This window comes from Hyla sarda, chromosome 6 (genome assembly GCF_029499605.1).
Source record: "Hyla sarda isolate aHylSar1 chromosome 6, aHylSar1.hap1, whole genome shotgun sequence".
NCBI lineage: Eukaryota > Metazoa > Chordata > Amphibia > Anura > Hylidae > Hyla > Hyla sarda.
This window is the reverse complement of record NC_079194.1, coordinates 106,413,940-106,441,144: the sequence shown is the minus strand read 5'-3', so window position 1 is coordinate 106,441,144 and position 27,205 is coordinate 106,413,940. Positions and strand designations below refer to the sequence as shown.

The window sequence follows — 27,205 nt, the reverse complement described above, 5'->3', positions numbered from 1 at the left end:
TAATATATAGATTCTGCAGCAGTGGTAACCAGCAGGATCAATGATGTGGGGTTCTCTATGTGGGAGGGGAGGGGGGCTGTGCCTACAAGGAGTGGGGCATCCCCTGAGCTGTGACATGCAGGCAGGCAGGGATTGTATTGCAGTGAGTGGTGTGACAGGCAGATCTATCTCTCCATGCAGCAGCTGAGGAGGGGAGGAGAGGCTGGTGTGGCTTTGTGTAGTGGAGACAGACAGCAATTGAGGGAATAATAAGCCAGTGCTGGATGTAGAGGCGTGGTGCATTCACTGGTGTATGTGTACAATACTCTATACACATCAAGTGCTACTGACTGCACCTCCTAACCCTGGAGTGCACCCCATGTGTAGCTGCAAGCCAGGGGAGCTTGTGAGTACAAGGACCATAAGTCTCTATAGAGGACCTGCTAAACAACAAAGAGGTAAGCTCTTATTTTTGTTGTATATACAGCAGGCAGAGTATCCTCTTACTGAGTGCACATATTGAGCCAGTACATTTACATGTATAGATTTTGCATATATTGATTGTATGTGCTGCTTGTTGATAGCTGTCTCCCCCTCTGCTTTAGTTACATTATACATGATGAATAGTGCTGCTTAGGACAATGCATGTATTTTCACCATGGGACTGCCACAGGGTTACTGAGAGACTCTCAAGGGATGCCCATTGTCTAGAAACCAGTTAGCTGGGGGGCATATCATTTGTACAGCATCCTCTCTAAAAGATGACAAGGGAGAACTCAGTGCTGTATTGTAAGCCTGTCCTGCCTCATCACTAAACTGTTATCAATGGACTGAGAGAATCAATTAACCCAGAGAGACACAATGTAACAAACACAGAAACCTGACCCTGCCCTAACTACATATATACGGTGGATTACAGAGTATTATTACTATTATTATTATTATAATAGTTATGTTCAGTACTATGCTGTAAATTTATATAATATTTAGGAGTTGGAATCAGCTTGGTATAAATAAATAAAAACAACAACATGTATAAATAACAACAATAGATAAAAACAACAACATACACGCAAAAATACATCATATATAAATAATATTTATACACATGATATACATATAATGTTTGGAGGTTTCTCATGTTGTTCTGCTCCTTCTTCGTATTATATTTATGTTCAGTACTATACTGTAAATTTATATAATATTTAGGAGTTGGAATCAGCTTGGTATAAATAAATAAAAACAACAACATATATAAATAAAAACAACAACATACATGCAAAAATACATCATATATAAATAATATTTATACACATGAGATATATATATATATATATATATATATATATATATATATAACGTTTTGAGGTTTCTCATGTTGTCCTGCTCCTTCTTCGTGTTGGTCTTTGGCACTCACACACTTTCTGTGTTATTTTCGCCTTTCTCCATAGTGATGGGGTTTATAGTTTAGCGAAAGCGACTTAATTAGAGATTGCGAGTGGGTTCTGACTGCGGACGGGGGGACGTGCGCTCACAGGCTCTGCAATCCCTCCGTTCGGAGGGGAGACTCCTCCGCTATCCGTTGCTCATTTGTTCGATGTATGGGGTAGTGGTTTGACGTCCCGGCGGGGTTTGTCGCGCAGCTGAGGTCGCCGCAGGCCACAAAGGGTTAAATGTCTTGATTCACGCTATTTCTAATGCAGCTTGTCACATTGGCCGGGCAGTTCAGTCCCCTCGGTCTTCTTTGTCTGCTGTACTGGGGTTTTGCAGTGTGTGTGAAGTTTTCTTGAAGAAGCACTGTTTTGTGGTATTATGTCAGGTGCAGTACCTGCTTATCTACCGTATACCCTACCTGTGCCGCTTTGCCAGACTGGAGAAATTTGCTTGTGTATGTAATAGCAGTCTGGCATTAATAGAGTCAATTTGAAGAATATATTAGGGAACCGCAATGTCAGCAATGCCCCTGTAAACCTTATTTTAAATTTTAGGAAGTTGTTCCATAAAGTGTGTTTATTAACGTCAATTTTTGTATGTATTACGATAGGGGATTATTTGTAGGTGTTCATCAATGTCAGCAATTGCCTGTTATTTCTATGATGAGGAGGTGATTTAATTCAGATTATAGAAAAGGGTGACAGTGGGGCCTTCTGCTTAGTTTGTTACCACTTCTGCCCACCATGTAGCACAGTGGTCTCAAACTGTGGCCCTCCAGATGTTGCAAAACATCAACTCCCAGCATGCCCAGACAGCCGTTGGCTGTCTGGGCATACTGGGTGTTGAAGTTTTGCAACATCTGGAGGGCCACAGTTTGAGACCACTGATGTAGCGGGTACTGTAAACAGCTTCAGGATTCTGTTGATGGCATCAAGAACGTAGTTGCAGGGAATTTGTATTCCCCACAAGTGCTCTCCTTTATTAGGCTAGGTTCACACCATGTTTTTGCAATACAGTTCCCGTCTCAGGTTTTTGATAAAAAAAAAAAAAAAAACGGATTCCTCAAAACCTGACTAAACTGTATCAAAACGTGTTTACAAATTTTTATCCGTATACGGTTTGAAAAATGATGTCCGGTTGCATCCGTTTTTTAAGAAAAAAACCTTATACGTTTTTTTTTTCTTCACTCTATTATGAATAAAGTTTCACTTCTTTGATTGAAATTCCAAGAAAAACAACTGTGCAAAGTCAAAAAAAAATATAGTGAAAACCGGATGGAACCGTACACACATACAGTTCTGTACGGTTCCCATTGACTCCCATGTTTAAAAAAAAAGTATACGTTTCAATACATTTTTTCACCCAGACCAAAAAACGTGGTAGGCAACGGTTTTGGGTACGGGAAAAAAACTGTACAGGATGCAAAACGGGCACAACCTGATGCATTTTTTGTCATACGGTTTTCAATGGAGAGTCAATGTATACGGTTTTCAGTACGGTTCCATACTGTTTTCAATTGAGAGTCAATGCATACGGTTTTCAATACGGTTCCGTACGGTTTTTAAATTGAAAATGTAAACGGGAACTGTATTGCAGAAACGTGGTGTGAATCCAACCTTACTGAAATCTCCACCACTCATGAAAGCAGCAGGTAATAGATTTACTGTATCACTGGGAATTGCTTGTCTTGTAATTCCCTACTATGCTGTTTAATACTTCTCCATATTTTAGATATGGGTTAAAATATTAGGAAGTTGTTTGGCTTCCAAGGAAGGAAGCTGAAGCATTTTCCGTGCAGCTTATCAACAAGTCTTAAGCTGTGTTGCTCATTAAACTTTGACTGAGATATTTCCATATCTCTCATGAACTTCATCAGTTAGTGACCACACCGGCATGGGTCATGGAGGCTCCCAGCAGTCACCTTCCTTATGAAATTGATTTGCCATTAAAGGAGTACTACGGCGAAAATTAACTTAAACCCCTATCCACAGGATAAGGGATAAGTAGCTTATTGTGGGGTGTCCGACCGAAAGCACCCGGGTCTCATCCTGGAGATTGCAATCTCCAGGATGGGACCCTGGCGCTCACATTGAGGAGCGTGTGTCGTCTACCAGTAGACTGCACGCGTGCCATTCATTTTTATGGGTGCCGGGTCCCATCCCGTTGATTGCGGGGGAGCCCAGCAGTCGAACCCCCCACGATCAGCTACTTATCCCCTAGGATAGGAGATAAGTTCATTTTTGCCAGAGATCTCCTTTAATGTTTATTGTTGAATGACTTATATTGGCTGGCCACAGATCTGAGACATGTTTGGTTTCTATTTCCTTGTAATCCTTTGTTCTTGCTGTAGACTAGCGGAATCACATTTGCTCAACAGTCAGTCTACCCTGGGGCAAAATGAAGAAAAAAAAAAAACACGCATGATCAGCCCTGGGGTAAACTTTCTTAAATCTATAGCTAAGCAACACTGGAACCAAAAGAATAGACAGCAACCATTGACCATGCTGAATCCATGTTTTCACCAATGGCCCTTGACTATGAATCTACCGGGCTTCAACAGCATTATATTTCTCGATGATCCCATCATTCAACGGTAGATCCAACAACAAAATCTGATGTCTATGTTCATTTGGATGGGGTTGTCTGCTTTTCCATCATCTTAAATACACCTTTAGGAATTGATGGAATGGATAGGCAGAACAATTAATTGTTTTCTAGAATAGAAATGGCTGGCCATTGAAATAAATAGCATTCTTGTAACACCCTGTCTCATAGGAAGGATATATACAAAAGAGAACAGGGCGCGCGTCCCTGGATGAAACCTGATGGATGAGATAGTGAAGAGCCCAATCAAAACGCACTCACCTATATGCGAGTTGTGCGAATGGAGGCACAACACTCAATGCGCTTGATCAGGAATCCTGTAATCGCGGCTGCTGCGGCTCCCAGCGTCCAGGCGCAAATATAGATAAAAGGAGATCCAAGAAAAGGGAGATGAATCGCGCTGCCACAAGAAGTATATATGGGTAAATTTATTGCACACAAAGGATCCACGCAACGCGTTTCAAAGCCGTTCTGGATTTTTCGTCATACGTGAGTCTTTCTGTGTTTCCAAAAGGGAGAGAAGAGAAAGCCACTGCCAGATTTCTCTGGCAGTGGCTTACAATGCATCTGGAAAGTCTTCAGGCCCTTTTACTATTTTTGTTGTATTGTGGCCTTGTGCTAAAATAAAATAAAAAATCAACTTTCCCCCGTCATTCTGCACTCAATACCCCATAATGACAAAGTGAGTGACAAGTGAAAACAGAATTGTTACGCCGAGCGCTCCGGGTCCCCGCTCCTCCCCGGAGCGCTCGCTTCACTCCCTCCGCTGCAGCGCTCCGGTCACGTCCTCTGACCCGGGGCGCTGCGATCCTGCTGCCAGCCGGGATGCGATTCGCGATGCGGGTAGCGCCCGCTCGCGATGCGCACCCCGGCTCCCCTACCTGACTCGCTCCCCGTCTGTTCTGTCCCGGCGCGCGCGGCCCCGCTCCCTAGGGCGCGCGCGCGCCGGGTCTCTGCGATTTAAAGGGCCACTGCGCCGCTGATTGGCGCAGTGGTTCCAATTAGGGTTTTCACCTGTGCACTTCCCTATATTACCTCACTTCCCTTGCACTCCCTTGCCGGATCTTGTTGCCTTAGTGCCAGTGAAAGCGTTCCTTGTGTGTTCCTTGCCAGTGTTTCCAGACCTTCTGCCGTTGCCCCTGACTACGATCCTTGCTGCCTGCCCCGACCTTCTGCTACGTCCGACCTTGCTTCTGCCTACTCCCTTGTACCGCGCCTATCTTCAGCAGCCAGAGAGGTGAGCCGTTGCTAGTGGATACGACCTGGTCACTACCGCCGCAGCAAGACCATCCCGCTTTGCGGCGGGCTCTGGTGAAAACCAGTAGTGGCTTAGAACCGGTCCACTAGCACGGTCCACGCCAATCCCTCTCTGGCACAGAGGGTCCACTACCTGCCAGCCGGCATCGTGACAGTAGATCCGGCCATGGATCCCGCTGAAGTTCCTCTGCCAGTTGTCGCTGACCTCACCACGGTGGTCGCCCAGCAGTCACAACAGATAGCGCAACAAGGCCAACAGCTGTCTCAACTGACCGTTATGCTACAACAGTTACTACCACAGCTTCAGCAATCATCTCCTCCGCCAGCTCCTGCACCTCCTCCGCAGCGAGTGGCCGCTCCTGGGATACGCTTATCCTTGCCGGATAAATTTGATGGGGACTCTAAGTTTTGCCGTGGCTTTCTTTCCCAATGTTCCCAGTAACCCTTGCCGTAACTCTGTGGTTCCTCCAGTAACCGGTCTCCCTAAGGCCTATATGGACTTCGCGGATGTTTTCTGCAAAAAACAAGCTGAGACTCTACCTCCTCACAGGCCTTATGATTGCCCTATCGACCTCCTCCCGGGTACTACTCCACCCCGGGGCAGAATTTATCCTCTCTCTGCCCCAGAGACTCTTGCCATGTCCGAATACGTCCAGGAGAATCTAAAAAAGGGCTTTATCCGTAAATCCTCCTCTCCTGCCGGAGCCGGATTTTTCTTTGTGTCCAAAAAAGATGGCTCCCTACGTCCTTGCATTGACTACCGCGGTCTTAATAAAATCACGGTTAAGAACCGCTACCCCTTACCCCTCATCTCTGAACTCTTTGATCGCCTCCAAGGTGCCCACATCTTCACTAAATTAGACTTAAGAGGCGCCTATAACCTCATCCGCATCAGAGAGGGGGACGAGTGGAAAACGGCATTTAACACCAGAGATGGACACTTTGAGTATCTGGTCATGCCCTTTGGACTGTGCAACTCATCTCCCGCTTCTATTGGTGGCCGACTCTGGAGACGGATGTTGGGGACTTTGTGCGAGCCTGCACTATCTGTGCCCGGGATAAGACTCCTCGCCAGAAGCCCGCTGGTTTTCTTCACCCTCTGCCTGTCCCCGAACAGCCTTGGTCTCTGATTGGTATGGATTTTATTACTGATTTACCCCCTTCCCGTGGCAACACCGTTATTTGGGTGGTCGTTGATCGATTCTCCAAAATGGCACATTTCATCCCTCTTCCTGGTCTTCCTTCTGCGCCTCAGTTGGCTAAACAATTTTTTGTACACATTTTTCGTCTTCACGGGTTGCCTACGCAGATTGTCTCGGATAGAGGGGTCCAATTCGTGTCTAAATTCTGGAGAGCTCTCTGTAAACAACTCAAGATTAAATTAAATTTTTCCTCTGCATATCATCCCCAGTCCAATGGACAAGTAGAAAGAATTAACCAGATCCTGGGTGATTATTTGCGACATTTTGTTTCCTCCCGCCAGGATGACTGGGCAGATCTCCTTCCATGGGCCGAATTCTCGTATAACTTCAGGGTCTCTGAATCTTCCTCCAAATCCCCATTTTTCGTGGTGTACGGCCGTCACCCTCTTCCCCCCCTCCCTACCCCCTTGCCCTCTGGTCTGCCCGCTGTGGATGAAATTTCTCGTGACCTTTCCATTATATGGAGAGAGACCCAAAATTCTCTCTTACAGGCTTCTTCACGCATGAAGAGGTTCGCGGATAAGAAAAGAAGAGCTCCCCCCGTTTTTTCCCCTGGAGACAAGGTATGGCTCTCCGCTAAATATGTCCGCTTCCGTGTCCCTAGCTACAAGTTGGGACCACGCTATCTTGGTCCTTTCAAAATTTTGTGTCAAATTAATCCTGTCTCTTATAAACTTCTTCTTCCTCCTTCTCTTCGTATCCCTAATGCCTTTCACGTCTCTCTTCTCAAACCACTCATCCTCAACCGTTTTTCTCCCAAATCTGTTCCTCCCACTCCTGTTTCCGGCTCCTCGGACGTCTTCTCGGTCAAGGAAATTTTGGCTGCCAAAAAGGTCAGAGGGAAAAAATTTTTTTTAGTGGACTGGGAGGGTTGTGGTCCTGAAGAGAGATCCTGGGAACCTGAGGACAACATCCTTGACAAAAGTCTGCTCCTCAGGTTCTCAGGCTCCAAGAAGAGGGGGAGACCCAAGGGGGGGGGTACTGTTACGCCGAGCGCTCCGGGTCCCCGCTCCTCCCCGGAGCGCTCGCTTCACTCCCTCCGCTGCAGCGCTCCGGTCACGTCCTCTGACCCGGGGCGCTGCGATCCTGCTGCCAGCCGGGATGCGATTCGCGATGCGGGTAGCGCCCGCTCGCGATGCGCACCCCGGCTCCCCTACCTGACTCGCTCCCCGTCTGTTCTGTCCCGGCGCGCGCGGCCCCGCTCCCTAGGGCGCGCGCGCGCCGGGTCTCTGCGATTTAAAGGGCCACTGCGCCGCTGATTGGCGCAGTGGTTCCAATTAGGGTTTTCACCTGTGCACTTCCCTATATTACCTCACTTCCCTTGCACTCCCTTGCCGGATCTTGTTGCCTTAGTGCCAGTGAAAGCGTTCCTTGTGTGTTCCTTGCCAGTGTTTCCAGACCTTCTGCCGTTGCCCCTGACTACGATCCTTGCTGCCTGCCCCGACCTTCTGCTACGTCCGACCTTGCTTCTGCCTACTCCCTTGTACCGCGCCTATCTTCAGCAGCCAGAGAGGTGAGCCGTTGCTAGTGGATACGACCTGGTCACTACCGCCGCAGCAAGACCATCCCGCTTTGCGGCGGGCTCTGGTGAAAACCAGTAGTGGCTTAGAACCGGTCCACTAGCACGGTCCACGCCAATCCCTCTCTGGCACAGAGGGTCCACTACCTGCCAGCCGGCATCGTGACAAGAATGTTACAAATCTTTACTAATTTACTAAAAAGAAAAAACTAAAATATTACATTGACAAGTATTCAGACCCTTTACGCAGTATAGAGTTGAATCCCCTTTGGCAACGATTACAGCATCCAGTCTCTTTGGGTATAATGGTTGGCACACCTGGATTTGAATATTTAGCTCTGATATGGTTTTTGGTCTGATATACATTGTCAGCTGTGAGAGCTGTGTCTTTCCAGATAATGTCCAATTACCTGAATTAACCACAAATTACTCAGGTCAAGGTGGAAAAACATTTCAGGGATGATCAGGAGAAATGGGAGGCCCTCAAAGCTAAATATTAAGTCATAGCAAAGGGTCTGAATACATATGTCCATGCACAATGGGAGTTTTTCCTTTTTTTAAATTAGTTTTCACTTTCTCATGGGTAAATGAGTGCAGGGTTAGTAAATAAAATGAAGATGCTGGGACTGGGGGAGGACATATGTAAATGGGTTAGCAACTGGCTTAGTGACAGGAAGCAGAGGGTGAGCAGATCAGTGAAACTTACTCTGGTTGGGTGATAGTTATTAGTGGGGACCACAGGGGTCAGTACTGTGTCCACTTCTTTTCAATATGTTTATTAATGACCTTGTAGAGGGAATGTCTATATTTGCAGATAACACCAAACTGGTTAGGATGAATACTACAGAGGATGATAACATAATATTACAGAGGGATCTGGGGAAGCTGGAGGCTTGGGCAAAGACATGGCCAATCAAGTTGAATGTGAGTAAAATTAATGGAGAACTCCAGACCATAAAAATTGTCCCCCATTGTGCCGGCAGTAAAAAAATAAAGATGTAGGTACCTTCCTCCGCTCCCCCGGGGCCTCCGGTAACCGGCTCCGGTCTCCGCCGCAATCCACTTAATGGTTGCCGGTGGTCAGATGAATCAGCCAATCACCAGTCGCAGCGCAGTCCAACTCGGCCGGCGATAGGCTGAGCAGCAGTGTGACGTTTTCAGCCCCGGCCGCACGTGCCAGGGTAATGAAGAATTTTGTGTCCTGAAGCGTTTTCACACTGCCGCTCAGCCTATCGCTGGCCGAGTCGGACTGCGCTGCGACTGGTGATTGGCTGATTCATCCGACCACCGGCAACCAGGAAGTGGATTGCGGCGGAGACCGAAGCCGGTTACCGGAGGCCCCGGGGGAGCGGAGGAAGGTATGTACATCTTTATTATTTTACTGCCGGCACTATGGGGGACAATTTTTATGGTCTGGAGTTCTCCTTTAAGGTTATGCACTTGGGCCATTAAAACAAAATGTACAATTATGTGCTAAATAATAAGATTATTATCAAACTTCTACTGAAAAGACTTGGGGGTACTGATGGACAGTAAAGCCAGGCAGCGCCTGCCAAGGCTAACAAAGTCATGGGATGTATCAAAAGAGGCATAGAGGCACGTGACAAGGACATAGTTTTGCCGCTGTATAAATCACTAGTCAGATATGGAGTATTGTGTCCAATTCTGGGCACCTGTATACTGGTGAAACTTGAAAAATGTGAATATCGTGCAAAAGTCCATTGTATTTCATTAATGCAACTTAAAAGGAAAGGAAGCATGAAGTGCTCCAAAATCTCCTGGTATAAGGATGCGTTGACCCTGGACTTAATGAAGCACAGTGGACCAACACTATCAGATGACATGGCTCCCAAATCATAGTAATTGGGGGGCTTTGGGGTTTTCATGAGCTGTAAGCCATAATCATCACAATTATGACAAATCGCGGCTTAAATTATCTTGCTTTGCATGTTATGAGTCTCTCTCATATATTAGTTTCACCTTTTAAGTTGCATTACTGAATTAAAGGAACTTTGCACAATATTCAAATTTTTCTAATTTCACCTGTATAAGAAGGACATGGCTGAACTGGAGAGGGTGCAGAGGAGGGCAACAAAGATGATTGATGTGTGGGAGGATTACAGTGCCAAGACAGGTTATCAAGCTTGGGGTTACTTAGTTTAGAGAAAAGATCTCTTAGGGGCGATTTAATCACAATGTACAAATATATAAATGGACAGTAAAGATCTTTGTAGGGATCTTTTTATACCTAGGCCGATAACCATAACAAAAGGGCATCCTTTACATCTAGAGGAAAGATGGTTTCACCACCTTCACAGACAGAGATTCTTTACTGTAAGAGTAGTGTGACTATGGAACACTCTCCCGCATGATGTTGTGATGTCTGACTCATTAAACAAGTTCAAGGGTTTTCTAGAGAGTAATAACATAAGAGGTTATGGATACTAGATTTATGGGGATAGAATGTTGATCCAGGGATTTATTCTGATCACCATATTGGGGTCGGGAAGAAATTTTTCCTCTGTCATGGGGCAGTTGGCATCAGCCTCATGTTTTTTTTTTTTTTTTTTTTGCCTTCCTCTGGATCAACACAGTAGGGTTTTAGGTTGAACTCTATTCAGGAAAAACAAACTTGAGCTTTTGTTGGGCGCTGGTTCACCAAGGTAGAAATTTGGACACAATTACAAGTCCAAAAGGTTTTTGATTGCACTAAAACAAAGCGTTTCTGGTCTGAACAGGACCCTTCCTCAGGTATGGTGCTTACAAGTAACATACAAGTGAGACACTGAAATACCCTTGCAGCGTCTGGTAAACGTCACATCAACTAGGGTATTCACAGATAATTCAGGATTTTTGTTAAAATTATAAAAACATCCAAAATGTATCAATTTGCATTAAGACAAGTGTTGACATGTAAAACATGTATTAGAACATATCAGCAAAACTTTAAAGGGGTATTCCAGGATTTTTTTTTTTTTTATTTGATTATGCTACAGGGGCTGTAAAGTTAGTGTCATTCATAATATAGTGTCTGTACCTGTGTGTGACGGTTTTCACACAATTCATCTGTGATTTTCCCCCCAATATTTATTTTTAACAGCATACAAAATGACTGTTGTCTCAGATTTTTCCCAGCTTGCAATGCGGCCAAGACCTGACTCACTAGTCAGCTGATGACAGGGAGCCTGTCTGCTTCAATGGGTGGAGGGATCAATCTGCAACTAATGCAACAGCTGTAGGCACCCTGATTGAAAACCACACTGATTTGAATGGATGCAGCTCATTTATGTTTCAATGGGTGAGGTGGCTAATGTGTGGGAGGGAGGAAGATGGAATTGTGGGATTTGTAGTCAAAAAAAGAAAAGTCAAACAGGAAATACTAGTTCACAAACAGCTAGCCACAGTGTTAAGGTAATCTCAGAACATAGTCCTCTATCCCCAAGACAAGGGCAGATCCTTCCTAAGCATGTCCATTACTGTCTGCCAGGTACGTACTAAAATCACCTTATGCTGGATAACCCCTTTAAAAGCACAATGGTTTTTCTTTAAAATAGGACCAGTGTATCCCTCCTAGTAAGTGTTTTGAGTGACTAGTATTGTAACTATAGCGATGGTATACACCTGGAACCAGGCCCGGGCCATTTTCTCCCCTTGCCAACTATTAGCCACTTCTGATGTTGTTATCTCCACTCCTTCTAGCCTTGCCACTGCTGCATATCGCTCTGGCCAGCGAGCAGCACTAAAGGATCTCCTCCGCAATACACAAATGCAAACAGCTAACTGCGCCCGCCTCTAGGCACGCCACTGCTGCATATCGCTCTGGCCAGTGAACAGAGCACTAAAGGATTTCCTCCACGATACATTTATGTAAACGGATAACCCCGCCCACCACTAGCTGCGCTACGGCTATGTAGCACTGCCTCTGACATACAACAAGTATTAGAGATCGCACACCAGCGATCCTTGCCCCCATCTCTCCGGCGCCTCGTATATAACAGCACCTATACCAACAGCGAAAGGCTCGCTAGTTCCAGGCATATGCCATCACTATAGTTACAATACAAGTCACTCAAAACACTTACTAGGAGGGATGCACTGGTCCTATTTTAAAGAAAAACCATTGTGCTTTTAAAGTTTTGCTGATATGTCTTAATACATGTTTTAATGTCAACACTTGTCTTAAAGGGGTTATCCAGCATAAGGTGATTTTAGTACGTACCTGGCAGACAGTAATGGACATGCTTAGGAAGGATCTGCGCTTGTCTTGGGCTAAATGGCTATGCTGTGAGATTACCATAACACTGTGGCTAGCTTTCTGTGAACTTGTATTTCCTGTTTTCAGTTTTCTTGTTTGCCTACAAATCCCATGATACCATTTTCCTCCTTCCCACACATCAGCTACCCCACCCATTGAAACAGGATGCCTACAGCTGTTGCATTAGTTGCAGATTGATCCCTCCACCCATTGAAGCAGACGGGCTCCCTGTCATCAGCTGACTAGTGAGTCAGGTCTCAACCGCATTGCAAGCTAGGAAAAATCCGAGACAGCAGTCATTTTGTATGCTGTTAAAAATAAATATTGGGGTGAAAATCACATAAGAATTGTGAGAAAACTGTCACACACAGGTAAAGACACTATATTATGAACTACACTAACTTTACAGCCCCTGTAGCATAGTCAAATAAAAAAAAAATCCCGGAATAGCACTTTAATGCAAATTGATACATTTTGGATGTTTTTATTTCTTTAACAAAAACCCTGAATTGTCTGTGAATACCCTAATTGATGTGACCATTACCAGACACAACAAGGGTATTTCAGTGTCTCACTTGTCTGTTACCTGTAAGCACCATACCTGAGGAAGGGTCCTGTTCGGACCGGAAACGCGTTATTTTAGTGCAATAATAAACCATATGGACTTGTAACTGTGTCCAAATTTCTACCTTGGTGAACCAGCGCCCAGCAAAAGCTCAAGTTTGTTTTCCCTGAATTGTCTGTCTACCAGGCTAGCGAAGCTAATACTGCAGGTTCCCAGCTATACCCTAGATGTCTTCTTAGGTGTTGTGCTCTGAGCGCAACCCTACTTGGTAAGTGGTTATCCATCTACCTCTATTATACCACTTTGATGTACTTCACCAGGGGCGCATATCGCCTTTTTCCCTTTTTTTTCTCTGCTAGGTTGAACTCTATGGACTCTTGTCTTTTTTCAACCTTACAAACTATGTTACTATGTAGGGAAAACCTGGTTTTACACAAGGCTGCAATGTGGTGATCTGGGTGAGGCAATAGTGTTTTAGGGTCTGGTGGTATTAACCCTTGGTTTGTCGTGACGCCAGGGTGCGTCTTATGCAAACAGTCTTTGTAAACATACAGTCTCTCCTGAGATAACTGGGATGCAGGTTCCTCACAGGCTTTGCTGGGACTAATAGTCTTTAGCTTTAAGCAGGCCACTGTGCTACTAATGGTATGAGTTGAGTAGAATAGTAGTCACAAGGATTTAGGAAACAGAGCTTTATAACTCACGGTTTTAGTGGCTGCTGGTTATTTAGGCTTTGGCCTAGTTGAGATGAATTGAGATATTTTGATTTGCAGATTGTGCTTGCTTTGGTGTCCAGCAGGAAGAGAGTGCAGGAACAAGAGAGAGAATTTAGAGAATGCAGCCCCTTATATACTAGGGGGCTGGACTAATCCCATTGGATGCAAAGCCTGTAGGTCCTGAACCCAGAGAACTCTGGGTACATCACATGACATTATCACATGACCCAGGAAGGTCCTAAATATCTATACAACCATTATAATATATCACATGACCTATACATTTGTACACTATACACAAATACATTTATATGAGGTGACCAAGGGGCAAGCCCTGCAGGAGAGCCCTGTGGAATGGAGGGACTTTAACTGAGGGCACTTTAGACAGGGACAGGACAAGGTCCTGTACCGGGACACCACAGCAACATAACAAAATGTTTATAAAGTAAAAGGGTCTGAAAACCCTCTGAATGCATTGTATACTTAGGAAAAACAAAAGGATTGGGTGTTGAAATTCAACATTTCAGAGGTCCTCATACACATTAGAACAGCGTTTCCCTACTGGGTGCCTCCAACTGTTTCAAAACTACAACTTCCAGCATGCCTGGACAGCCGAAGGCTGTCCGGGCATACTGGGAGTTGTAGTTTTGAGGCTGCTGGAGGTCCCCTGGTTGAAAAAACACCTCAATAGACAGCCTATGGGTCTCTTCAAAACAGGATTGCTTTAGAGGGTGTGGATGAGAGCTTTATAGGAGGAAGATTTAGAAAGATCATCTATGGTTCGAGGTAAATTTTGGAAGGGTGCCTAGCAAGGGAAAGAAATCTTTAGCTCTATACCCACCTGAACAGTTAAACAGAACATGCTACATGACGTATAAACAAATCCAGTAGGCCGCTCCTGGCTCCTAAAAGGTAAATCAAGTGAGACAGACTCTATGTAGATTTATGGCAGCCTTTGTCTTGCCAGTGGGTAAAGCATTAACTTGAAGGACAGAGACGTAATGGGCATTATGTCTATTCTCTTCTTCTACTATCTTTATTTTAGAGTCCAAATCAATGTGGCGATAAAAGCTTTACACCAAGCAGGTGCTAAAAGCACCATGTGCCTTTCCTAGGGTAAAGCACTTACATTGTCATACAGTAGACCCACCCAACAGGGAACCTTTGGGAATGGATGAAGTGTTTTGTATTCCCAGGTTGGAGGCGAGTAATGACTTATTCATGATGATTGTCTCCATGCATTTATCAAGCGATTTGTCTTTCCAGACCTGTTCATGTAAACAGCACAGATTATATTCGAGCGACTCGTCTGTTCTGTAATAGACAGCGTGTGGAATAGAAATGGGTAATATACATATGTGCGTATAAAAAGGTCTTTATTCCATGTGACGCTGCGGTTTTGTTCTATCCTCCAAGTCAGCGGTTGGAAGTTAATTGTGTAAGAGAAAAGACATGTTTATTTAAGACTCGCTGGCAGTCACACAAAGGCTCTTCCTATGCGTAATGACAGAGTGGGAGACAGCACTCAGGTTATTGTGAGTTGTCAACTTTAAAGCCGGCAGCATACAGGAAACGCTTCCTTTTGGAACTATTTTGGGCTATGAGCTTTTTTTTTTTTTTAACTAAAGTATATAGGAAACATTTGGAACATACAGGTTATCTGTTGTCTTAACTTTGATATATTTCTGACTATAAGGCATCATGCACATTAAAAATGCTGCATAACCTTATGGTTCCTCTGTGCAGCATCAGGTTCTTCCCTAGAAGTCAAATATGAATGGAAACTGAGCATTTACATAAGTGCAGCCCCATATTTGTTGCAAACACTCCTAAATATGGAAGGGAAGATTGTCCAGTGCTAGGCATGCAGGTAAAAGCTTGCTTTTATTTGGATAATCCAACAGAAGTCACTGACAGAGGACAATGGCTGACGCGTTTCGCACCTAGGTGCTTAATCGTAGACTGGTCAGAGGACAATGTCTGAGGTGCTTAATCGTAGACTGACTGACTGGTCAGTCTACGATTAAGCTCCTAGGTGCGAAACGCGTCAGACATTATCCTCTGTCAGTGACTTCTGTTGGATTATCCAAATAAAAGCAAGCTTTTACCTGCATGCCTAGCGCTGGACAATCTTTCCTTCTATTTGTGGTCTAAGGCCGAGAGCGGGACCGACGTGTCCCTGCGCAGGTGTTCTGGTGATTGGTCGGGGAAGTGAGCGGTACAAGCAGTTGCTACTCCTAAATATGGTGCTATTAATATGGCATTTGAGTGCCTATGATTGTCTATGAGTAGTAGGCATCTACATCAGTGTTTGATAAGATAACATCACTGGTTCTTCATTCACCCTATTGTGAATTATTTATGTACGGTACTAATACATAAAAGAGAAAACAGGAAATGTGGTTTTAATTACTTTGTTAATACTTACCTGTTACACTTTTAAGAATATATCAATAAAGATTCACCTTTTATTTACGGACATGTGATATAGAAGGGTTATTAATTGTATGGTGGTATGGTACCTCATATGTCTAAGGGGAAGATACTTTTTTTTTTTTTTTTTTTTGTAAGTGCAGCCCTGAGCTCACCCACATCCTTACTGGGAACAGTCCAAGTAAGTGCAGGGGCATAACAACGTCCACAAATAATACAAAACAAAGTACAAATGTCAGCAAAGCATGTCAGGGTACAAAGACTGAACAGGTAAAGTACCAAGAAACAAAGCATAGGGGATAAACATATCAACAGATAGAGAGTGGTCAAAAAAAGAGATTGCAGCAATAGTACCAAATCAATAAGCAGAAAATAGTAATGTCACAATCCGAGGTCGGAATATACAGGAAAAACAAGCAAGGAGTATACAGGAGCTAATGCAGAGGAACTAAGAAAACTTGAGAGACAAACTGACTGGGTATTTATGTGTAGCTGAGAAGGGCATGGATGGTAAGAACAGGTGTAATTGGCTTTACGTCCAAGCCCACTGATAGGCCAGGGCACATGATACTTTAGCCAAACACAGGAAAATTAACCCGTAAGTCAGAACTAGAGCCTACTCATTACACAAAAGATTTCTGTTGGTTCTTTATTACAGGTCACTAGTACATGAATCCATAATATGGTTGTGTTCATGATACCATAAACCCACTTGAGGACTTGTCACAACTCCTTCTTAAGCTGGTCATACACATGGAAAAACAATATGTTTGCCAACAACAATTTATCTCAACTTTACTATAAATATGCACGTTCAGTTTGGTTAAAGCATACCTGTCGTTTCAAAAGCTTTTTTTTTTTTAAATTGCATGGTTTTATTAGATTTATTTGTCTAATGTGTGTGGGAATCTTTATAATGAAGTAGTGATCAACAAAGTGATCTCTATTTGACTGTTAGGGCTCATTCACACTTCATTCAGCAGAGTCTGGGATCTGGAATTTCCGCATGAAATTCCGTATTGTGAATGATGCAGCAGAATCCCATTAAAAATAATAAGTGGCTGCTGCGCCATATTTTCCACAGCAAAACTCCAGAGCAAATTGGTGTGGGAGGACATTTTTGAAAATAAAAGAATAATTCGGATTGGTTGCTAAGGGCAACCAGGGCACATTCACCTTATTTTTGTTCTGTACATTTCATATTGTGCTGCAGTATAAATATCTGTTTGTCCCAGCCCGCCGCAACTTTTACTCAACAAAAAGCACAGTGGGATCTAATTAACACCTTTACTGGTTGGAGAACACACGTTTTCTGAAGTCTGAAGGAAAGATTAAAATAGCTGCTAAAGAGCGATAAGTGCAGAAAATTTTGGCTTTATGTTCCGTGCAATTAAAACTATATGTTTAAAGATCAACCTACCTGCTGCGAAGAAATCTCTTAGCGACTCATGACAAAGTTTCTTATTGGGCATTTATATATGGATCTGTATTATTACAGCACACTATTTGGGAATTGTTGAGGCTGAGTGAGTGTTTGTGTGCATCACTACTATGTGGGTGCATTGGTCACATTCCCAGTGTCAGCAGTGAGCAGGAGGTAGAAACTGTTGAGGGAATGGTAAGGTAAGTATGGCAATAATAGATAAAAAGCAAAGTGAGGTAGTGTCCTTTGTTGTTTCTCCATCAGTGCTGATAACAGGCTAATGCAGTGTATTTCAATAAGTGTGCCTTGAGTCGGCATTTCCAAGGTCTAACTAAGGCCTCCTAGGCTGTCCTATCTTAATGCTAGATTATAATATTAAAATCTAAAGCAAATGTCCTCTGGTGGGGCAAGAAGAAAACCCACAAGTTTGTTAAAGAGTACCTGTCATCAACAAAAACTTTTAATATGTTGTTCATAATCATTAATGAAGACATATTGTAATATATCTTCATTAAAAAATATTAATATTTATACCAGTTTTTTCATTTTATACTTTTGGCCACTAGGGGTCACTCTTCTATGCCTGGTCTGCAAGCAGCATCTTATGCTTTTCATAGTAAGTGTACAGCTTTTAGGACTAATGCTGAAAGGGCTCTGGTCCTTCCACAGGAAGTTCAGTACTGTGAGCTACAAGCCTGCACATGCCTCTCATATAACAGAGGCCAGTGACCTGCCCCTCCCCCCTGCTCTGTGTTCTCCCTGCCCCTCACCACACGTTATCTTATACATTGTATTATCTCACTGCACTCTCTGCTCTGTGCCCCCCCCCCCCCCCCTGACATTCCTCTTAATTACTGCCTCTGTAATTGCTCCCACCGCCCCTGGTTCTCAGCATTGACTTTTTAGTGCAGAGAGACACAGGAGAGAGAGAAACAGAGGCTGCCGTCCCTCCCCTGTACTTAGTCTGTATGCACACTGCAGAGCAGTGTTTCCCAACCAGGGTGCCTCCAGCTGTTGCAAAACTACAACTCCCAGCATGCCCGGACAGCTGTTGGCTGTCTGGGCATGCTGGGAGTTGTAGTTTTGCAACAGCTGGAGGTACCCTGGTTGGGAAACACTGCTGCAGAGGGAGAGCAGCATACAGGAAAACTGGCAGAAGCAGAGTCCCGGCCAGGCTTCAGGTGACATCATGCCTGCCGGGACCCGCCTCCTTCCACCCCTCAGAAAGACAGTGCTCCTGAGCTAATGAAGAGTGATAAAAAAAGGTGTTTCCACAGCGTTTTAAACCTCAATAAACACAGGGATAGGCATAGTTAGAGTAAGGGACAGATGGGGAGGGGGATCAGGGAAAGTTTAGTTGATGACAGGTACTCTTTAAAGGGGTTATCCAGGATTACAAAAACATAGCTACTTTCTAACAAAAAGAGTGCCACACATGTCTTCAGGTTGTGTGTGGTATTACAACTCCGCTCCTTTCACGTCAGTGGAAATGAGCTGCAATACAAAACACAAACCGAGGACAATAGTGGAGCTGTTTCTGGAAGAAAGAAACTATGTTTTTTTTCTAATTCTGAAAACTTTGTATATTTGATTTCTTTCACATAAGTTTTATGTATAAAAAAGGACAAGAAAAAAGTTTATGTAAATTAAAAATTGAACTAGATGTAGTCCAAAAGTATTGACCTGGAAAGTAAAACTCCTCCTCTGACCCCTTAAAAATATTTATAATCATTAAACAATGCAAAAGAAATAACTTTTTTCTCCTGTCCATTAAAGCGTCTCGTAAAAAAATGCAAAAAAACATAGGCCCTCATTTACTAAGAGTGTTGTGTAGGTTTTTTGTGGGTTTTAATTCCCTACAATTTATTTTCCACAGTATTTACTAAGGTTTCCCTACATTTTCCACTTTCCCTACATTTTGCTTTTTTTTACACATGCTCTGATCTGTCGGGTTTTCCTCAGCTCAAATCCACCTCATTTTCTGTGGAAACCTTAGTAAATATGTTGGGTTTTTGTAAAAATGTCGGGGGCACGCCCCTTTTCAGAGACCACGCCCCCTTCCCGCAGCGGCCACGGCCCTTTTCGGATTTTCCTAGCAAAATGGAGAGTTAGTCAAGGTTTTTTCAATTCTGGCACAGACAGAATTTCTGGCGCAATGTGACAGAATCTGGCGCACAACCCGACAAAACATGTCTGGTTTGCAATAGTAGATGAGTGCCATAGTCTTCATCCATATATGCTTCAGTCACATCACATTTTGCTGAGGTATACATTGAATTTCAACCAAAAATGTATACCAAGGTATATTGCTGTGTACTTGTGGCAGGCCCATTGAGTTTATTGCAGCAAATGAAACCTATGGCTATATTCACACATAATTTTTTGAGACTCAATTTGAGCCGTAAACAGCTGAAAAAGCAAAACGATCATAAGCAAAAAGTGGCTTTTCTTCTGGAGCCATTTACTGTTTGACAATTGGCTGTGTGTGAACAAGACCTACTAGTGACAATGTTCAGTCCAGTAGACAAATATATGCTTATTTATTGGACACCCATAAGCGGGGGCCTACTGTGCTCTTCAGTCTGACAGAAAAAAAGTAGAAGTTCGGGTATAAACATTGTCACAAGTAGACTACATTCTGTCCATTGAGTTTTGGAAAAAAGCAGGATACGCTGGCACTGCTGACTATAAAGTCCAGCGCATTGGAGACGCTCTCTGGTGTGAGCGGTAAGTTCTGTCCCACTGACACACAACAGTCCCCGATAGATGGTGCTCAATCTGATGCAGCAGAAGGGTCCAAACACAGAGAAGACGAGAAGGCGGCACTCACCATAATAGGGGAAATCTTTATTCTTCAGTTGCAAAGAGACCCATGCAGGTCAGGGAGTGACACAGACAGCAGGGAGCGTGCGTCCTGCACGCTCCCTGCTGTCTGTGTCACTCCCTGACCTGCATGGGTCTCTTTGCAACTGAAGAATAAAGATTTCCTCTTTTATGGTGAGTGCCGTCTTCTCGTCTTCTCTGTATTTGGACCATTCTGTCCATTGAACTCCTGCCATAATATACATTGGCATACCTTTTTGACGAAATCCAGATGTATACCTCAGAATTGTGGCCAAAACGTCATGTGAATGGGGCTTTATACAGAGCAATCAGCATATTTTATGGAATTGTTACACATGCAGTTTCCCGAGATAAAATGACTGATTCTCTAAATGGATACAGATATGGGTTGTATTCTCAGCTTTCTAAATATGAAGAATTACATAATTAAATATGTCTGAGAGAAATCAATACTCCATTCCAGTAATAATGCTCTCATTTTTCTTCTTGTATGGTGCGTGACCCCAAGTGATTTCTTATCGTCAGTAATCTTGCATGATAACTTTGCATCCCTGTAAAGATGCAGACGGGTCAGACCTCTAAGCTCTAAACACTTCTACGCCCCGTCATTAATAGCATGTAGTGTCAACGAAAGAGACGGCGATCCTGCAGCACAGTGTCCAGGGGGAGTTCTGGGTTATGCTTGTACAGGGAGATTCGTCTTGCTTTGTATCCTTGTATTAATTAGTATAATCTGAGGTCATGAGGAAAGGTACAAACTCACACAGGATTGTGGGTACTTATAATATGGTGACTGCTATACTGTACTTGGCAGGATCCACTTCAGATTCATGTTCTCCCGTTTTCTCCAATATTGACTAAAATACAGCATGTTTTCCCAAATTGCCTTGGATCCATTTAGCCAAGTGGGCCCTGGCATTTGCTCGTTGCTGATTCCAGCCATGGTACAAGCCACAAATTATGTAGATGAGGATGGCACTAGGATATGGTGCGTCGTGCCGAGGATCATATCAAGTCCAATGAAAGAAGCAGAGATCCCGGCACCAACGGCTTGAATGCAAATCAAAGATTTATTTGTAATATAGCATATTACACACGCGTTGCAAAGACGCGTTTCGGCTATTACAGCCTTTCTCGATTGAGAAAGGCTGTCATAGCCGAAACGCATCTTTGCAACGTTTGTGTAATATGCTATATTACAAATAAATCTTTGATTTGCATTCAAGACGTTGGTGCCGGGATCTCTGCTTCTTTCATGGTACAAGCCACTACTTTGTCAAGAAAGGGTCTATCTATAGAAGCCTCCCTTACTATTACCATGGGTGGTATGTAGAGGACGGAAGCAAGTTCACACTGATTCCATTCCTTTCTGCCCTTTCTCATACATATTAGCAAATAATAGTGATAGACCAAATATACTGTAGACATCACCTAGAAAGAATAAGGTGGGGGTAAACAAGTGCTGCACCCCAGTCAGGAGTGGGGAAAGGTGAGGTACCCCAGCGAAAGGACTCCATTTTGATATGTCTCATGTAGGCAATTCACTTAGATACCTTGTACCACAAGGAAGGTGACCTCTTACCTGCCACTCTACAGCTATTTCAAGGGCTCTCAGGGCATGTTGAGGGTTTTGGTTTTATGACAGCTGGAGAGTCGCTGGTTAGAGACAAATGATCTATAACAACAATAATTGCATGGTTCATTATGAAGAAAAGTCTAGAAATATACAGGGTTGGTATAAGCTAAGAAATGTCTGATATTTGGTGATACAAGGGGTTGGCAAAACAAAAAAATGCTCCCAGGTTAGGAGTGGTGTAAAAATATTGAACATGCTATACTCACCTCCTACCATCCCCCATAGCTGCCACGCTGATGCTCCCTGTCCTTTGCTGGTTTCCACTTCTTCTGGATTATGGGGGGAATTTATCATTGGTTTTACCCTGGTTTTGTGGTGTACATTTGCCTCACAGTTTGTCTCAGATGCTATTTTGAGACTTTTCATTGCGACTTTTGCTTTAGAAGGTATTTCTAAAGGAACATACCATGTCATGATTTCACTTGATATCATGCAGTGGTCAGGAATTCACGAAATGCGACTTTTCAGTTTGTCGCATCTTTTGTTGCAACTGCGCTCAGTTAGGCACAAATCTACACCAGCCCTGACTTGGCTTACAAAACTGACTGTTGACAGCATTATAAAAAAGTCACACATTTTGTCGCAGGGGATAAAAAGTCGCAGAGGAATCACCATACAAAGTGGAGTACTGAAGTAAGAAATGTGATCAGGGTAAAAAGACGTTCCCCTACACCACTCTTGATGAATAACCCCCTATGTGTTGTCCCGACCCCCCAGGACCTGCCCATTCAGCTAATCAATGACTGAGGTAATACACCATTATGACCACTGATTGGCTGAGGGGGCAGGTCCTGTGGGGTTGAGACAATACAAAACTCAGAAGAAGCTGAGACTAACGAAAGATCATAAGAAGAGAGTACAGCATGTTTACTATTTTTACTCCACCCTCACATGTGGAGAAATGTGTTGTTTTTTTCCTGGATAACCTCTTTAAAGGTTTCCCCTATAAATATTTTGGTTGAGATTCAAGGATGATGATAACCGTCAAATCTTTTACAGTTTCACAAAATTCCTTCAGATCTTTTACAGTTTCACAAAATTCCTTCCTAAGCATTCAAACCTATTAACTCCATTTAGTTCCATCTGTTTGTCTTGTTTTTATGAATAATTTTAATAAACATAATATTTATATAGCACGTAATGCTTGTACTCCACTCACCATTGCCATTATGGGGCTTCGGTGACGTAAAAAAGGTTCACAATTTTTTTGGGGGTTTTATTTCTTTTCTTAATTGGTTTAAAGCTCTGTGCTTATTATTTTGATACCATATCTTTATGGCACAGTCAGAGCTCCTTTTTTCTTACTAAGCTCTAATTCCCCAATACAGCCATAGAGTTAAAGGGGTACTCCCGTGGAGAATTTTTTTTTTCATATCAACTAGCTCCAGAAAGTTAAACAGATTTGTAAATTACAACAACCAAAGGAAAACTTAAGTGCACTCACCGCAGAGCTGAGACTGTCACGTCTGGATGTCCGGAAACGGGTAGCCGGGTCACGCCACACGATACCAGCACCTATGCCGTGACCCGGCTACCCGTTAGCGGACATCCCGATGCGACATTCTCAGCTCTGCGGTGAGTGCACTTACGTTTTTCTTTGGTTGTTGTATTTGATGCTTCATATCTGTGTACGTGCACCCCGCAGGAGACTCCTATCAGAGGTTGCCGAGGACTTTGCTATACGCATCATTAGGTGATATTGTTCTCTATGTGTGCTCTCCCTACATTTCTATCTTGTAATTTGGTAGATCTGTAAATTACTTCTATTAAAAAATATTAATCCTTCCAGTACTTATCAGCTGCTGTATACTGCAAATGAAGTTGAGTTGTTCTTTTCTGTCTGACCACAGTGCTCTCTGCTGCCACCTTGTCTGTGTCAGGAACTGTCCAGAGTAGAAGCAAATCCCCATAGCAAACCTCTCCTGCTCTGGACAGAGGTGTCAGCAGAGAGCATTGTGGTCAGACAGAAAAGAACTACTCAACTTCCTCTGTAGTATACAGCAGCTGATAAGTACTGGAAGGATTAAGATTTTTTAAATAGAAGTAATTTATAAATCTGTTTAACTTTCTGGCACCAGTTGATTTGTATAATTTTTTTTTCCCATCGGAGCACCCTTTTAAAAAAAAAAAAAAAAATCTGATTACCTGTATCCTCACCTAGGACACTGTTTTCCAAACAGTGTGCCTCCATCTGTTGCTAAACTACAACTCATAGCATGCCTTTGGCAGAGAGTTGTAGTTTTGCAACAGCTGGAGGCACACTGTTTGGAAAACACTGCCCTCAGGGGAACTTTTGTAGTTTTCTGCATAGATGCCCCATATGCAGTAAGCTCCTTAACACTCTTTTTGATAGTTGCAAAGATAGTTTTCACCGGAGTTCTCCTTTAAATGTGTTTGTTTTCTACACAATTTGGTATTTTACGCCGGTGATTGATCTTATGGATATGACAAATATGTTGTTTTCAACAAAAGCTGCCTTTTTCTGTGCAAATGATAATAGCTATTTGCATGATAATTATTTTGGAATATTAGACTGCAAAATGAGTTTTCCCATTATTGCAGAATAGGGCAAAAGTAGATCACCAATCTGCCAGTGAATTGAGTTATTAGCATTGTGCCAATAACTGCAGCCTACTAATGTATAATCCTATATTTCTGCCCTGTTATTATGATCTGAAGGTAGAAGGTCTTAGTTTTTATTTTGATAAAATAATAAATTAATGTCTTACTTTAAAGGGGTCCTCTACACTATTTTAATCTTACTTCTGAGTCAACCAGCTGTAATCTGTGGGAAATCTAACAAGTTAAAGGTGTACTGCAGCGAAAAGTAACTTATCCCCCATCCACCAGAGAGGGGATACATGTCTGATTGTGGGGGTCTGACCACTGGGAACCCCTGTGAATGGAGAGCGTGCTGGGGTTTGCACATGCTAAGATAATTCTTTGTGGGAGCACCAAAGTGATCCAAGTGCTGTACTCTGGAATCTCCGATTGCAGGGGTTCCAGCATTTTTTTTATATGTCAGGGACAAGCACCCTTTTTTGGAGACACACCTCCTTTCTCAGTTGGCCTGCCCTTTTCGGGTTTTCGGATTAAAGCAGAGAGTTGGTCGAGTTTATTTATTTATTTTTTTCGGTGCAAATTCTGGTGCATGACGCATGCGACACAAAAAATAACCTACAAAATCTACTTGGAAAGCGTTAGTAAATGAGGCCTACTGTGTCCTCCAGAGTGAGATATATTCTTTGCAATATCTCTGATCCATTCCATGATACACTAGAGCTGTCTCTTATGTCTTGATCCATCCCCGAAACCGGTTTAGATGCTGTCACAGTGTTTGGTTAGGAGTGTATTGTGTTCTGGGTGCTGGAGCTTTACACAGAGGCAGCATGACAGTAACCAAAGCCCTGCTGGTCACAAATGTCTTCTTGTGTAACCACATACCCACCCACAAAAGTTCAACAGTGTGCCAACCTTAGAAACATATGTCCCATAACAGTGTGCCAACCTAAGAAACATATATCCCATAGCAGTGTGCCAGGCTAAGAAACATATATCCCATAACAGTGTGCCAACCTAAGAAACATATATCCCATAACAGTGTGCCAACATAAGAAACATATATCCCATAACAGTGTGCCAACCTAAGAAACATATGTCCCATAACAGTGTGCCAGGCTAAGAAACATATATCCCATAACAGTGTGCCAGGCTAAGAAACATATGTCCCATAACAGTGTGCCAACCTAAGAAACATATATCCCATAACAGTGTGCCAGGCTAAGAAACATATATCCCATAACAGTGTGCCAGGCTAAGAAACATATATTCCATAACAGTGTGCCAGGCTAAGAAACATATGTCCCATAACAGTGTGCCAGGCTAAGAAACATATATTCCATAACAGTGTGCCAGGCTAAGAAACATATGTCCCATAACAGTGTGCCAGGCTAAGAAACATATGTCCCATAACAGTGTGCATACCTAAGAAACATATATCCCATAACAGTGTGCCAACCTAAGAAACATATATCCCATAACAGTGTGCCAACCTAAGAAACATATATCCCATAACAGTGTGCCAGGCTAAGTAACATATGTCCCATAACAGTGTGCCAACCTAAGAAACATATATCCCATAACAGTGTGCCAGGCTAAGAAACATATATCCCATAACAGTGTGCCAGGCTAAGAAACATATATCCCATAACAGTGTGCCAGGCTAAGAAACATATATCCCATAACAGTGTGCCAGGCAAAGAAACATATGCCCCACAACATTGTGCCAGGCTAAGAAACATATATCCCATAACAGTGTGCCAGGCTAAGAAACCTATGCCCCACAACATTGTGCCAGGCTAAGAAACATATATCCCATAACAGTGTGCCAACCTAAGAAACATATGTCCCATAACAGTGTGCCAGGCTAAGAAACATATGTCCCATAACAGTGTGCCAGGCTAAGAAATATATGTCCCATAACAGTGTGCCAGGCTAAGAAACATATGTCCCATAACAGTGTGCCAGGCTAAGAAACATATGTCCCATAACAGTGTGCCAGGCTAAGAAACATATGTTCCATAACAGTGTGCCAACCTAAGAAACATATATCCCATAACAGTGTGCCAGGCAAAGAAACATATATCCCATAACAGTGTGCATACCTAAGAAACATATGTCCCATAACAGTGTGCCAGGCTAAGAAACATATATCCCATAACAGTGTGCCAGGCTAAGAAACATATATCCCATAACAGTGTGCATACCTAAGAAACATATGTCCCATAACAGTGTGCCAGGCTAAGAAACATATATCCCATAACAGTGTGCCAACCTAAGAAACATATATCCCATAACAGTGTGCCAGGCTAAGAAACATATGTCCCATAACAGTGTGCATACCTAAGAAACATATATCCCATAACAGTGTGCCAGGGTAAGAAACATATATCCCATAACAGTGTGCCAGGCTAAGAAACATATGTCCCATAACAGTGTGCCAACCTAAGAAACATACATCCCATAACAGTGTGCCAGGCTAAGAAACATATATCCCATAACAGTGTGCCAGGCTAAGAAACATATGCCCCACAACATTGTGCCAGGCTAAGAAACATATATCCCATAACAGTGTGCCAGGCTAAGAAACATATGCCCCACAACATTGTGCCAGGCTAAGAAACATATATCCCATAACAGTGTGCCAGGCTAAGAAACATATGTCCCATAACAGTGTGCCAGGCTAAGAAACATATGTCCCATAACAGTGTGCCAGGCTAAGAAACATATGCCCCACAACATTGTGCCAGGCTAAGAAACATATATCCCATAACAGTGT

General features: G+C 43.2%; 1 protein-coding gene across 1 annotated transcript in view; it reads left to right on the top strand.

Annotated features, from left to right (window-relative positions):
- Positions 1–208: 208 nt before the first annotated feature.
- FRMD4B (FERM domain containing 4B) overlaps positions 209–27,205 on the top strand; it is a 268,753-nt gene continuing 241,756 nt past the window's right edge. The window contains exon 1 of the mRNA XM_056524587.1: positions 209–437. The gene's annotated coding sequence lies outside the window, so the exon portion shown is untranslated. The remainder of the gene's footprint in view (positions 438–27,205) is intronic.